This window comes from Dysidea avara, chromosome 7 (genome assembly GCF_963678975.1).
Source record: "Dysidea avara chromosome 7, odDysAvar1.4, whole genome shotgun sequence".
NCBI classification, from domain to species: domain Eukaryota; kingdom Metazoa; phylum Porifera; class Demospongiae; order Dictyoceratida; family Dysideidae; genus Dysidea; species Dysidea avara.
The window spans coordinates 38,948,091-38,964,376 of NC_089278.1; the positions used below are offsets into that span (position 1 = coordinate 38,948,091).

The 16,286-nt window shown below is 40.7% G+C and overlaps 1 long non-coding RNA gene across 1 annotated transcript; it reads left to right on the forward strand.

The window, feature by feature from the left end:
* Window positions 1-11,964: 11,964 nt before the first annotated feature.
* Window positions 11,965-13,761, forward strand: LOC136262059 (uncharacterized). Its single transcript, XR_010704089.1, has 2 exons — window positions 11,965-12,169; window positions 13,506-13,761. It is a non-coding gene; the product is annotated as an uncharacterized lncRNA (long non-coding RNA).
* Window positions 13,762-16,286: the final 2,525 nt, after the last annotated feature.

Below are 16,286 nucleotides of genomic sequence, written 5' to 3' on the forward strand. Positions count from 1 at the left end.
TGTGCTGACGATAGTCTCGTGGCACCCAATTCTTTGCTTCTTTATGCGAGGGGCGGGCGCTGCCAGACTAGGTAGGGGTGCGCATGCGCAATTGCGTCATAATAAACGTAACAAAAGGATACACCGGTTTTCTTTGCTATGGTTTAAAGAATAAGAAGCGTCTGAAACTTCTGTCTGACACGGTAAAATGGTTGATTAAGGCAAGGATGAAGGCATATGACAGGTAAACTTTAAAGATATTAAATGTGTACACTCACACACCAAATACATACACCACAGACTGCAATTTCTACACCTTTGAACAGAGCATGTTCAGCCTTGACATCCTGGTGGCCAACACTGAGGCTTAGCAACTATTAGTGCAATGCCATGTAATACAGAACGTGCATTGATTTTGGGATTATGCAGTTGGCAATGTCAGGCAAAAACTTTAACAGGAATAACAAACAACTGTGCTCACAAAATAAATTAATCGGGCCATTCAACATGCAATTAATTCTAGTACCAGCACTGGTTTCAGGATACTGGGAGGCTTACATGTGTAGTAGGTTGAGTTCATTTGAGAAGTCGTGTGATTTTGCATGACCACTTAACGATAAGGTGATGTTTAATTGCAATCAGCTAGTCTAACAGTTCAATACTGATCCAAATGTCAGTTGATCAGTTCACCCACAACAAGCCAATTGTCACTTTAGGGATTAGCAAATGGCCAAGTTAATTTGAATATGCACTCAGCACCTGTACACTCTATTTGTAAAGTCTACGTGCTGAGTGGCTGGACCATATATTTTATGCATAACTGTGGCCACTGGGTATTGGATATGCAGAGGAGGTAGGACATGACGTCATGATAATTGCATGATGTGGGCCATACTGTACATTTGTCAATAGAATGTAGTTCTAGTTCACCTTAAAGTTTAGTGCTGTAATTGTCAAAAATGATAATTTACTAATGTAGAAATTGTTTTATCTTATCTACTGAGCTTTATTAAGCTCCAGTGATCTTATGGTGAGTTTTGCAATAGTGCATCATTCAGACTTGTGTAATTGCTCATTATACTAGTTACCGTTAAGAGTTAATGTAATCGACCTCGGCATCTACAATGATGCCAGAAGCTTGGTACATTAGTTTTCCGTTATATAATTATCATCAGAATTCAATTAAATTATGTAACTTTTCACTGAAATCACATGCATTATGACATCATGTCCTACCCCCCTGTTAGACATGTGTGTGGGAGTTCCACTGCGAGTGTGGCAGACTTTTCCATCGCAAGGGATCTCATCCTGCACCAGTGATACTGTGTCAGGTTATGGTTGTGCCAGGTCCAGTTCTTCAGATCCATTACACAACTGACAGGCACGCAATCAAAGGGTTGCAGGTTCATTGCTTGGTTATTCCCAGTTTCTGTTGTTGTTTCCTTAAGCAAGAAAGTTAACTCACATTGCTTCAGTATATCCAAATGTATAATAGGGGACCTGGTGTCAACTGGAGAAGTAGCCTACCCAGTTGTAACATCAATGGGTACCTGGGGAAGCAAATACCAACCATTCATGCCTCACATACAGGTGAAGGCCAAGGTGGGACTTCATGCATGCACCTTCACTTGTGAGACATGGTATAGCCTCCTGCAATCCCCTGGAGGATATGCCAGCACTGACTCCTAGCACCTGAGTAATGCACTCTGGGTAGGGGTGACCATACCAGCATGGTAGCCAACTTTGCTTAGTGTAGTGTGTGTGTGTGCGTGCGTGTGTGTGTGTGTGCGTGCATGTGTGTGTGCTTGTGGGTGCATGTGTGTGAGATAGAGGCAGCATACACAAGTGGTTAAATATCGAAAGGTTCCAATTGCTGTTGCTTCCTTAAACAAGAAACTTCTCACATTGCTGTAGTTTACTCAACTGTTAAATGGGGCCTAGTGTGCTTTGGCCGTTATAATTACAAGTGCCACTGCCTCTATATCTGTGACTCTTAGACAGCCCCAAGTACTGTTCCAGAAGGATTTACCTGTACAGGCTCGACGCACAGGTAGTATAACCCATGTAATTTAAATGTATAGGATAGCAGTATTGTGATCCTATTGTAATATTTATTAAGATCTTGGTGAAGATAAGTTGTATTAGGTATTTTTTGGAAATGCTTTAACACTACCAGCCGCTCCATAAGCCTTTCGCCGGAATCACCCTTGGCTTGGTTACCGTAGCACAGATTTTTTTTGGGGGGGGGGGGTGGAAAGCTCTGAACATAGTTGTCCTTTCATCAAAGTGTGGATTGGTTGCTATGAAACCTTTTGTGACCTTTGTAAGTATTTAACATTTCTCTGATGTGGACGCCTTTGAATTATGTTCCAATAGAGTTCCACTGGTAATTGTATTTCCAAGTATTTGAGGATATGTCCCAAATTATTTTTGGATATATACCGGTGTTTAGAAGTTCACGATTAATAATTATTAGTTGTGAATTTAGCAAATAATTGTGCGGACATTAGGTATTACATTAAAGTGAAAATTAATTGTACAAATACATTATAATAGTGCAAAATGTTGATGACCTTCTTATCTGGCCTGTGCTTTTTGGGGGTGGGGTGCCACCTGTTGTTCTGTTTGACTGTAGTTTCCTCTTTTGTATGTCTGTTTTACTTTAGTCTTTCCTCATTGGCCATAGTCAGTGTCTCCCTGAAGTGGTGATGACATTGGCTGGATCAAGTCTCTTCATTGTGACCAGGGATTCACTGGTGAGCTTCCTGATGTGACTATCACATTTTTTTGATTAGTTTGGTTAGATGCTCCATGATAGTTGCGGCTAGTTCTTGTTCAGCCGTAGTCAGTTTTTGTATCCACTTGGGAGTGAATTCCCTGTGGTCTTTGTACATGATATTTGGCTCAATTTTTCCAGGTGGTACACTGCCACGGGCCAGTGCCATCCTGATTGCCTCACTACTGTATGTCTCTTTGCCTTGTTGATCTGGCAAGTTGAAATCTAATTTTCACTAGTTCTTTCTCCAGCTGGAGCTGTTCAATAGATGTTGAGTTGGTTGTTGGCTGCTCATCAGCGATGAGTTGTGTTAATAATAGATCATCATCATCATTATCTCTGCCATTCCCACTTGTCATCTGGCTACTGCTGCCGTTTGATGATGTTGTAGGAGTGGCTGTATCCAATGTGGGGCTGGTGACAACAGTAGCAATGGCTGCTGCTGATGAAGAGGCTCCACCATTATATATCAGTTACCTTCACCCTCCAAGGGATGATGACATCAGATCGTTAGTGGCAGCTGGCGTGCCAGTTGTAACAGGCTGGACCTCTATGTCGTTGTCAGAGACATCCTAATCCTGACTGTTGGTCTTGATCTGACTCTGTCCATTACACTCAGTTAAAACAAGTTAAATCAGTTTGTATTTTTTGTACATGCACATTAGTGAATTTGTAAGTTTTCTAATAATTTTTCTTCTACATTGTTCAGGAATGTATCAATTGTGGCTTTAAAAAATATGGTCTGATCCTATGGTGTCTATACACTGTAGCTACTTGAATGGAATTACGTACGTACGTAAGTGTGTGTGTGTGTGTGTGTCAGTGTCACATGTTGTAATTTGTATGCTTCCAATAGTTGTTACTCTTGTGCTTAAGGTTGAATGGTTAGCTAGTTGGTTGGATAACTAGCTCAATGTTATTGTTCCTCTTTTTCTCTAGCTATGCGTGTCAATGCTGGCGTTAACCACTGGGGTGGGATTACTACAGCTCACTTGTCATCCGTGGAGTGGTGTTGGATTTTTCATGGAATATTTGAGGATCAGGTGAGCTCATGTGTAATTTCAGATTTTTGTTATCATTCCGTGGTGATGAGGGGTTACTGTTATCAGTGCTGTTGATAGAGTAGATGTCTGGTCTCCTTGTCCCTTTCTATCCAGTTGAGACCTTGTGGGTAGACACATTTTAGTCTGATTTATAAATTCTATTGTTAGATCTATTCGTTGCTGGGGTCTATCTCACGTATTATTTGTACTCTCATGTTGTGTTTGCATTCTCCTTTTCTGGTATTTGAGTTGTCAGTACAAAATGGGTCAGATTGTTCAGTGATTTGTTGTCCCAATTTTGTTAGTTGTGTGTTTGTATTGAGGATGTATATGCATATCAATTTGATGTGTGTTTGTATTTAATTTCTTGTAGTGCTCATTGATGAGCCGGTGGAGTAGTGTTTACACACATGTTGGAGGTCGTCAGAGAGTGACTTGTCCGTACTATGGATAATTTTCATACAGTTGTTTTTGTATCTGTGCATTAGTTTTGTAATGCATGGCAAGACACTTGAAATTTATCATATGTATATCTTCTACAGTTTCTATTATTTTGGTAGTCTATATTTCAATATTTATTGGAGCTGAATTGTGTTGTAGTGTAATATGGGTGGCATTGACCAGAGATACAGTTGGCTGGTTGCTGGGAGTAGGGGCTTCTGTTTGGGGAACTTACCAACTTGGCAACCGTCATTCGGTGTGATTGGCTTGTGGAGATGTTGCCTAATACCGTTTCTAATATCTCAGCCGTCTGGAGTAGCTTTTCAAAGTGTGCGTGTGTGTTGGGGGGAGGACCCTATGGGCTGATTGTTGTGATGTAGGATTATCCTGATGCTGGATGTAGTTTGTGCTGACATGTTCTATTCTTGCAGGCTTGGTCAGTCGTTGGCAATGAAAATTTGCTAAGGATAAATGGCATTTTCTGGTTGATACAAAAAGCATACTATACTATTTCTAAGGAGATTGATGTTGGCATGCCCCCACAGAAACTTTAAAAGCAGCATTTATTTGTTAAACCTCTAATCCAATCATTCACTGTCACTTTAGCACAGGAAACAACCACTGTAGTTTGACTGTTCTACATAATTGGATACCGTACGCAAGGAAATTTTGACATCAAAAAAATTTGACGAATTCAGACTTCAGCAGATTTGACGAATAAAATGTGGACAAAAATGAAGAAATTGTAGGCAAAACCTTTTAAGGGCGCTTATAAACATTTGACGAATTTAAATTTGACGAATTAAACCGATTCGTCAAATTTTTTTGACGTCAAAATTTCCTTGCGTACGGTACCATTTCATCATGTTTGTAACTTCTGATTTTTAATAGAAATATCTGTAATGGTAACAATTTTAAAATCTGATTTATAAACCATCAGCAATACTTTCACACCCATAGCATAATTCAACCAGAGGCTTGATTTGACTGTATCTTAGATTTACAAGACTATACAATATACAGTTGTTACAAAATCACACGACTTCTCAAATACACACCACCTACTACTCGTGAAAGCCTCAAAACCAGTGCTGGAACTTGTATCTTGTAAATGGCCCATACAGTTGTTTCTTTTTGCACAAAATTACATTGCCAACTGCATAATCCCAAAATCAATGCACCCCTCATAGGGTGGTGGATGCAATTCAGTATGGCTATATGTTTCCTTTGTTTTCTTCACCAACACCATATTTTGGTTGTAACCATTTGGCTAATTGTGACTTTGTTTCCCTGGCGATCCAGGAATTGCTAGTCAATAACTGTATTGCTAAGGTTGACTTTCAACCTTTTATATGTAGTCCTTTGTCAGTTGTTGATGGACCCAGTAAGAAATGTCTGGTGATTAATCTCAGACACCTCAATCAGTTCCTGTGGAAGCAGAGGTTTAAATATGAAGACCTTAGGACAGCTCTGATGTTATTTGAAAAAGGTGATAAGGCATTTACGTTTGACCTGAAGTCTGGTTATCACCATGTTGACATCCACAAAACCTGTTGGAAGTATTTAGGCTTTATGTGGCCTGTGAATAAAGTCCAGACTTATTTTGTGTTTAAAGTCCTTCCATTTGGCTTATCTTCAGCGTGCTGCTTGTTTACTAAGCTTCTTAGACCATTAGTTAAGTATTGGAGGGGACATGGTTATAAGATAGTGGTGTATTTAGATGACGGTATTTGCTCTGTAGAAGCTGAAAGGGCCGAAACTGCCAGTAGATTTGTTCAGGAGTCCCTGGCTAATGCTGGCTTTGTGGCTCACCCTACTAAATCCCAGTGGGTTCCTTCCTACCAGGTGTCTTGGTTAGGGTTTGATATCAATCTAGAAACAGGCCAGATTATTGTCCCCACAGATAAGGTGCATGCTTTTAGAAGTTTAGTGTCTTCTGCAATTAAGACAGTAGTGCTTCCTGTCTGTCATATCGCTAGGATCATTGGGAAGATAATTTCTTTGTCCCTTGCAGTGGGCCCAGTTAGTCGACTCATGACTCGTAGTTTGTATGCAGTGATTAATGAGTGTTATACCTGGAGTGACATGTTGTCACTGAGTCCAGAGGCTCTCTGTGAGTTACAATTTTGGGAAGCAAATCTTCAGGAGTATGACTCTCAGCCTTTATGGTGCCAGCCAGGTGCTGTAAGAATTGTGTATTCTGATGCTAGCGATACAGGATTTGGTGGGTATATTGTTGAACATGGTCAGTATGTGGTGCACGGCCATTGGGATGCTGTAGAGGCCCAACAGAGCTCTACATGGCATGAACTTAAAGGCAGGGCCGCCCACAGGGGGGGGGGGGGGGGCAACTGGGGCATTTTGCCCCGGGCCCCAGCCTGAAAGGGGCCCCAGGAGGCCCCATGAAGGGCCCCCTGAATACCTGTTTAAAAGATCGATATACTCTAATAGAGCAGTCAGATCTAAATACTCTAATAGAGCAGTCACAGTATTCTTTAGAGGAGCAGTGTAGCAAGCTTATAGATAAGGAGATATGGTTGGTGATGGGTAGTTATTGTCATTGCTAGCAGGTTGTGACCTTTTTTTTTTTTTTTTTTTTTTTTTTTTTGGTCTTCACCTTACAACTTGGGTGAAGGGCCCCACTTTAACTCTTTGCCCTGGGCCCCTTAATTTCTCTGGGCGGCCCTGCTTAAAGGTGTCAGGCTGGTTCTTCAATCATTGATATCAAAACTTCAAAATTGTAAAGTTAAGTGGCTTACTGATAACCAAAATGTTTCCTGGATTCTTCTGGTGGGTAGTAAAAACCCGGCCCTTCAACAGGAAACCCTAGGTTATGTTCCTTGTGTGTACAATATAGTGTGTCTGTTGAGCCTGAGTGGATACCTCGTACTGAGAACCAGATAGCTGATTTTATTAGTCACATACAAGACTTTGATGATTAGCAATTACACCCAAGTGTGTTTTGCTGGTTGAACAGTAGATGGGGCCTGTGTACAGTTGATCGCTTTGCAAGCTTTTATAATACTCAACTACCTAGGTTTAATAACTGTTTCTGTAACCCAAGGTCTGAGGCAGTAGATTGTTTCACATGTGATTGGACTGGTGAAATGAATTGGTGATGTCTCCCAGTCTACCTCATTCCACGTTTGCTAAGGCATGCTCAGAACTGTAAGTGCAGGGGTATCATTGTACTACCTCATTGGTCATCCGCCCCATTTTGGCCTCTAATTTGTCCTGATGGTAGTCATCTTGCTTCTTTTGTCAGGGATTGGTGTGACCTGCCCCTGTTTGACCATTTGTTTTTTCCCGGTAGGTGTACCTCAGGGTTCTTTTCTGGTTCGAGGTCAACCACTTGTGTTCTTGGCTTGTTATTTGATTTTAACATGCCTGTTGGTGGCCCTCTCTTGTTCTCTTAAAACCATGCATCGTATTCATTGAATAACTAATAAAAAATATTAAAATAAAAAATAAAAAAATTTTAAACAAAATCCCTTACGCAAGTTGTATATGATTAGAATGTGCTCTGTTCAATAAGCCAATCCCAGGCAGGTAGTATACATAGAATTAGTGTAATGAGCACCCTTCTGCTACACCAACAGTTGGTATATCTACACATGTTTATAGGTAAGGGCTGTGTGCCAGCCACTGTCGGTCAGTGTGCTGTGATGCTTTTGTGTTAAGCATTGGTTTGTGTTGTTCCAGCCACTGTTGGTCAGTGTGCTGAGATGCTTCTGTGTTAAGCATCGGTTTGTGTTGAGCCAGCCACTGTCGGTCAGTGTGCTGAGATGCTTCTGTGGTAAGCATTGGTCTATGTTGTGTGTTGAGCCAGTCACTGTCGGTCAGTGTGCTGAGATGCTTCTGTGTTAAGCATTTGTTTGTGTTGTGCCAGCCACTGTCGGTCAGTGTGCTGAGATGCTTCTGTGGCAAGCATTGGTCTATGTTGTGTGTTGAGCCAGTCACTGTCGATCAGTGTGCTGAGATGCTTCTGTGTTAAGCATTGGTTTGTGTTGTGCCAGCCACTGTTGGTCAGTGTGCTGAGATGCTTCTGTGGCAAGCATTGGTCTATGTTGTGTGTTGAGCCAGCCACTGTCAGTCAGTGTGCTGAGATGCTTCTGTGGTAAGCATTGGTCTATGTTGTGTATTGAGCCAGCCACTGTCAGTCAGTGTGCTGAGTTGCTTCTATTGGTGTGTATTGTGTCAGCCACTGTAGGTCAGTGTGCTGAGATGCTTCCATGCTAAACAGTTGTCTGCCTGTTATTGTGATGGGCTTTTTGAATATTTATTGCACTAAAATCATGTGTATTTTGCAGTGGTACAAGGCCAGATAGTATTGCAAGAGTTATTGTGCATGGAAGATCCCCATCTTAAGTGCTTGGCCAAGAGCTTGTTTACTACAGTTCTCAACAGTAAGGTTCCTTCTACAACTAAGAAGTACATGTATGCTTTCAACCGCTGGAGGAAATGGGCCCAGTCCCTTAGCAATATCAACATGTTTGCAGTAAAGCCAGTTCACCTGGCATTGTATCTTCAACACTTGGGAGATTCTAAGCAGTCCCGAGCAGCTGTGAAGGAAGCTACACATGCTATTGCCTGGATTCATCAAATGGTAGGGTTGCCGTCACCTTCCAGCAATCCGTTGGTATATAGAGTGCGTCTATGTCCGGGTGTATGTGGCTTGCAGTGCTAAAGTTACTTGCCCAGTTGCAATGCTTAAGTGATATATGGACATGGGTGGTTTGTCAAACTCCTCTGGAATATTGTTCCGTCCGCTGGAAAAAGGGGGTGAGCAGCTGCATCCATCTGGCCAATTGTCACACACTCGTATATGAGAGCTGTTGTTGGACAGGTTGGAATCTCTTGGGTTCTCTAAGTCAGATTTTTCAGCCTTAGGTCAGGAGGTGCTACTGCTGCAGCTCAAGCTAGAATACCAGACAGATTATTCAAGAGGCATGGTCATTGGTCCTCAGATAGCGCCAAGGATGGCTATGTTAAAGACTTAGTTGCTTCTCTCTTAGAAGTTACACAAAGATTAGGCACCTGAGCCTTATATATACTGAGTCCCACTCTTTGTACCTCTAGAGTGTGTCTATATACATAGTAAGTGCTGGTGCTTGGTGCACGGCCAGGCCAACCCAAGTGTCTGTGTGTGTCATGGCATGCAATAGAATTTAGTGGGGAGTGGTATTTTCTGTCGGTTATGCAATATTAGACAGAAAATACGCTCTCTGCGGTACGTTATTGCGCATGCGTGGCAGGATAATTGGGGGTATTTAAATGAATGATTGGTTGCTAGGGAAATTCTAGGCTGTTTACCAAGCTACTGTTGCTTCATTTTTATTGAGGGGATGTTAGTTTGTAATGGGTGTGATGTGTGGTGTTGACTTCAGTTAATTTTTTATTTATTTTTTCCTTTACAGACATTAGCTAGATGATGAGCCTACTCAGTTGGACTAGACTCTGGACTATTATATATGTATTCATCCATGTGCTTAATCTTGCTTGTGGTTATTGTTATTGCAGTTTGTGTTCGAGAGTGATGCACATGTGGTGCTACAGCCGCATGCATCATGTACGGTTTTTTCCTCCAGCTGTTCTTTTTTTTACCCATGTGGTTTTTGTTCAGTGGGGGTTTTTCCCTTGGGGGCAGATTTGGGGTCGGCTGTCTCCAAAATTTAGGTAAAACCGATACTTTATTGTTGCAGACCCTGCTGTTACAGTAGCATCACACAGGTCTACAGATCACAGGGCAGTTATTAATGTGTTGGGTAGTGTTTCCAGTATCTATGGTGGTGTTTTGTAAATAATTATTTTCAAACAGTCATTAAACTCTTGCTTGGTGCACGGCCAGGCCAACCCAAGTGTCTGTGTGTCGTGGCATGCAAATAGAGAGTTTAGGCCCCTATTCGGTGATTATTAGTTTCTCATTCAGCCTTTCTAATTATGATGCGGGCGGGAGGGTATTACCATTATGCCATTATTTTATAATATTAACACACTGATGTGCAGACTTTGTCCAAATTGTCTTTCTTTCTTACTACAAATATTTCCTTTACCAGCTGATTCTACTTTTCGTGATCGCCAACTGTTTCAGTTTCGACAGTCAACTGAAAGCCTGCTTTGATGACGGAAGTCGATAGAGCACGATTGCAACTGGCACTGCAGCAATTTGCTACAGTTCTCTTGGTGATATATAGCGCATTGTAGCGTTCATCAACAAAAATTATAACAGTTTGGTATTACGTGTTCTTCTGAGCATGCGCAGAGTAAATAATGGCTTACCATGCGGTACTGTGGTTTTCCAAGTTCTTGCAATGCAAAGCGTCATGCGCTATATAAGCATGTACGTGCGCAGTTGTTCAACAGTGGATTTTCAGTGACAACTGCTGACTAACAGGACTTCAAGGATGCCTACGCATACAACTTGACAGCCACAGAATATTACAGGAGTATTTAAAGAACTGCGCATACTGACACATCATTAGCGCATGACGCTTTGCATTGCAAGAACTTGGAAAACCGCAGTAGCTTACAGAAAATTGCATTGTCTTTGCAACTACCGGCCATGCGCGGTTTGAGCATGCGCGTGTTTTGAATAATAAAATGCGTGCAATACAGGGTTTTGGTATTTACTAACTAGTGATGGTCCTACCATTCCTGGTATACTTACCGTAAAAGTGTGTACAATGATTTAACTGACGCTGAATTGAACGGCTTCGATACCTGCGGACTGTTATACCCGGTATTGCGCACGTTTTATTATTCAAAACACGCGCATGCTCAAACCGCGCATGGCCGGTTGTTGCAAAGACAATGCAATTTTCTGTATGAAGGATGCGGGCGGTGGATGAGAAACTAATAATCACCAAATAGGGGCCTTAGCGGGGAGTGCACGAATCTTTAAAAATTGCGTGACGCATGCGTGTTTGCGCACACAAGAATTAAAAACGTTTTGTTTCACGGAACAAGTTGCTTACATTAGGAATCTTAGTCCCCGACATCAGCAACATGTTCCGTGCGAGGTTCCGTGAAACAAAATGTTCTTAAACCTTGTGTGCGCACACACGCATGCGTCACGCAATTTTTAAAGATTGGTGCAATCTGCAGTACAGCGGTTTTCCAAGTTCTTGCAATGCAGAGCGTCATGCGCTATACGAGCATGTACGTGCGCAGTTGTTCAACAGTAGATTTTCAGTAACAACTACTGACTCACAGGACTTCAAGGATACCTACCAGTGGCGGATTTAGGGGGGTTTCAAGGTTTCCACGGAAACCCCCTTTGAAAAATGATTGCGTAACAATTAAATGTTTTAATTATCGCGGCATGAGTCTCGATCGAGATACTCTAATTAGAGCAGTCACAGTAGCTACTAAAGTAGTGTGTAGGAAGTTATTTAATATATTTTATGTACTATTACTAGGCTGTGACCTTTTTTTTTTTTTGGTCTCACCTTACCAAACCAGACGATGTAGTGCAAACTTTTGCGTATCTCATGTCAATATATCTCCACCTTCTAAACTGGAAACGCCCTTTATAAATTCCTAGATCCGCCACTGCCTACGCATACAACTCGACAGCCACAGAATATAACAGGAGTATTTAAAGAACTGCACATACTGACACATTATTAGCGCATGACGCTTTGAATTGCAAGAACTTGGAAAACCGCAGTACAAAGACTAATTACAAACTACATACAAGCACTTAGCTACATTACTCAATTAGTCAAATCATAGATACTAGACTTATAATAGGGATTGGCAACGCACTACAAAATTATTATTTTCGTAAATTAATGCGCGTTTCGCTGTTTCGCTGGTGAAGTAAAAGATGGTGGAGCCTTTGAGTGACAGGTACTCGAGCAGGCGTGCAGTGCACGTATTCTTCGTGCGTTAAAGCTGAAGTTATGGCTATATGAAGTACATTGGATGGGTAAGTTTCTTATTTGTGTGTTTTAGCGCGCTGTCATTTTGTTGTTTACTGTGGAGTTCAACGCTATTTACCGTTGTGTAGTTTTCTTGAAGTGACACAACGTTCCTAAACGGTGTTAACATTTCCCACCCTTTTATTTTGACCTTGGAAGTGTTAATGGATCAAATTTTCTAACAATAGGGGCGTTGTTTGAGGGAGAATGCTTATTTACAAGGCATTCCAGAGCGATATTTGTACAAGTTTGTGTAGTTTTACTGAGCTTTGTGAACTACTTTCTGAAGAGTTTCCAAGGTTCAGTACAAATGTTAACTTTGGAGAATGTCACTCCATATCTAGTTTATGAATCCTTCCTGTTACTTTCGTGTAGGCAGAGTTTAAAATGAGCAACAGAAAATTTCACATGTATAGTCTTGGCATCAGAACTTTGATGAAAGGAGAGAAATTACAAGAAATTCAAGGTTGGAAGACTACCTAAGAACCAGAGGGAAGAATATTACAGATAATGATCTAGTGTGTGCTCTTTAGCAATGGTCTCAAACTGGGTTTTTGGAATTACGTTGATGCTATTGCTGAAAGTTTTGCTTTAATGTGTGTGTGCCTGGCTGCTATACTATTACCAAAAGCTTTGCTTTATTGTGTGTGTGTGTGTGTGACTTTGTAGTACAAAAGTGTGTTTTTGTGTTTGCCTTTTGTGTGTGTGCTGCATTACCAACACATAGGTGTGGTAATGAGAAAACAATGGGTGAAATGTTTTTCGAACTTGTTTTACCCTCTTCATGAATATAATTATGCACATAATAATACGACTTGACTTAATATTGACTTAATATGACGTTTACCAACTACCTCAGTAAACAATCTGATGAAATTGCATATTGCACAAAGGTATCTAATCTCCTTTGGTATTAGTCTTACATGCCAGACATTTTGTTTGGGGACTGCAAGTAAATTACCTGGTCACTGTTCTCCATATTCCATGATCACAGCTGGAGTGTTGACAGGGCTAACTCTACACATTGTATAGTTCACATTATTATGGTTGAATGTGGATTACAGCCTTTTTTTTGCTGAACTTTGAAAGTACTGTGGGCTTAGGTTCTTGACTTCCCCAATACTGGTTCACTATGTATATGTAAATTTATCTTTAGTGCAAAAAATATGATGACATAATTTATTGTATTTTGGGAAAATTTGTGCAACAGAAATCAGGAGTCTTTCCTGCTGCCCACATAAAATATCTGGCAGGAGAAATTACTCTGGTGTAATGAATTATTTGTGGTGTGTTTATGTAGTAGTCTTAATTTGATTTTTGATTTATGATTTATTGTAATGCTAGGTAAGCTGTTAGCATCTGAGTGAGCAGTTGCAGAACCAACATACCTGCTGGCAAACTAGATGGAGTCAGAAGTATAACACAAGACAAGCTGCAACAGGCCCATGCAAGAGTAGAGCAAGAACCAACCTCCTAGTCAGATTTGCAATGTTTACATCATGTAGTTTCATATGACATGTAAATAATAGCCTGGCAAGGTGTTGTTATTTGTAACTTGAGTTGTATGGCACACGAATCAAAGTTGTATAGGGTGTATGAACTGTGCTATGTTTGATCCTGTGTGACAGTACTGCCTCATGGATATGGGATGTCTCTCATTGTTGAGATCAAGGATGATGCTTCACTGACTTCAAATTCAGTTTATGGTCTGGTGTACATAATAGGTCTTACTCCTACTAGAGTTCAGGAACCGGGCACACCCAGTCCGCTACAGTATTTCATTTGAACTTGAGTGGTCTAAACTGATAGAGTGTAATCATCAATGCTGACTTCAAAGGTTCAGATACACTCTAATAAAGCAGTCGATAACTCTAATAGAACAGTCAGTGCTTGAAGTGTGAATAATTTGTGGTTCTGTACAGGTAAGCCAGAGGATGTCCTATAGTTAAATTCATGCTTTAGCAGATTAGTTACAACTTCTCGGCATACAATTTTGTCCAGATACAATGTGGGTGAGGGAAAATTGCTCCGCCATTAGAAAGACGGCAAGAGAAAGTTAATCTCAGCTGCTTAACTCTCATCTCTTAGTCTAGTCTTTTCACTGTCGCAATGCGAGAGATAAATACGAAGGCACCTTCGCTGCACTGCATAAAGACGTAAGGCAGTGCAGTGAAGGTGCCTTGCGTCTAGTGTTTTTATGTAACACATACATACTGTAACTTTTTGTTCACAACTAGTAATTGTAGCATACGTACACTTATTGATTGTAACATACACTTCACTATTGTTGATTTTACATCCTAGGCACACCAGCTGTGCTGTCTGCCTAGTAATTAATAATAAAGAATAAAGGCAGGTTTCACTTCCGTACTGAAATTCCATCACGCATGCTAGCTAGAATCCCTAATGGAGCTACGTACCTTTAAAGACTAAATCTTCGTGGAAACACATGAAACATTCTCAGTAACATAGCGGCACTATGATAGCGGTTAGCTGGTAGTGACTTGAAAATTCCTAACAGTATTACGGGAAGGTGGGGACTATTCTACGGAACGGAACGGAACGGAACGGAACGGAACGGAATGATGGACTAAACCACGGAACGGAACGCTTTCTCAAATTGAAGCTTGCAACTTACCATTGCTGAAACTTCCCTTATAAGTTAGCAGTGGCATCTCCAGTGGGTGGTTAAACATAAGATAAAAAGAATTAACGGATCGATTGTGGGTTTTTGTTGGTTGTCATTAGTAACGAAGTATTATTGTGGGATGAGCTGCATCAGTGATATTCATCCATACGGAAGGGAACTTTATGTGAGCTGTTTTTCTTATTTAGACTTTAGAAAACAGTCTGGGCCGGTCTTTCAAGTCATAAGTCAGTGTATAAATAAAGCAAGCAGGAAGATACTGGTAACAGGAAAGAGCCAGCTGAATTAAAACTTGAAGAATTTTGTGCAGTGTGTAAGGAGCAAATATTTTGGCTGACCGCAAGGAGGGTATATTCTGCAAACATCACTGAAGTGTATGCATGGAGTTATTTATATATTAACAGCTGGTGCAGTGGACTAATGCCGTATTCAATAGTGAGCTGATTTTATCTGTTGCACAATTCAAGGATGTGTCTGACTGCTAGCCTTGAATCAGGCTAAATGCCAAAACTCCAAGATCAGCCAAATCTCTATTATAAGCCGCATGTGAAACCATGCCCATAGCCACCAGGCAAACGTGATTTGGACCAGGATGTGTGTGTAATTTCAATGTATCTAGTCAGACCTGAAATGGAACACTCACATTAATTACATACCACCTAAGAATCCTAGGATTTCTTAAGTGTAACATTTCACATGCTTCACTTCAAACAAAACAGGTTAAATTTGTTCGTCTATTTTCAAGTGATTCCCAGTCCAGCTGGTCCATGAAATTACAATGGGATCACATGTATTTGTTACAGTGCAGGCTGTCCTGTGTTGGATCTACTCTAGAGTTGAGATTTCAAGGTAGACTCACTGCCAATGTACTGACACTAGTACTGTTGTAGCATGTTTAAGTGGAGGACAAATGAAATAGTAATGCTAAATTATTTATGTATACAAATTTTTCATAATGAAATTGATATCCCATTTTGATTTGTACTTCCACTTTGCAACATATTCAAGAGCAAGAAGCTACCACACTTAATCTCCAACCACTGTCATTAATTAACCAAGATCTCACTAGTCTGTAATTCACCTTACTGTAGTGATTTTATTGATTCATCTGTATGTTTTCTTCATTATCCTTTGAAGTTGTACCAAGAGTTCATAATAAGGTGGAGAGTGTCTAACTTGAATACATTCACCAAACACCCTGCTTAAAGTAACACCTCGGCCTTATTTCAGAACATAGGCTTTACCTTCTTCAGCAACACTAATCAACAGTTTTCTATCCCCCAGTAAAGGTGTTGATTTGATGAAAGGTGAACTTTACACAGGATGTTTGTACAGGCCATACTGAGAGTTAGACACTCTCCCCCATACAAATCAGTATTATGAACTCTTGATTGTACAGTATAGGTAAACAAAGATAAGTTTCTCTCCCATCTTATTCTAGGATTTCTATTGACAAGGAAAATTCAATTATTTGTATA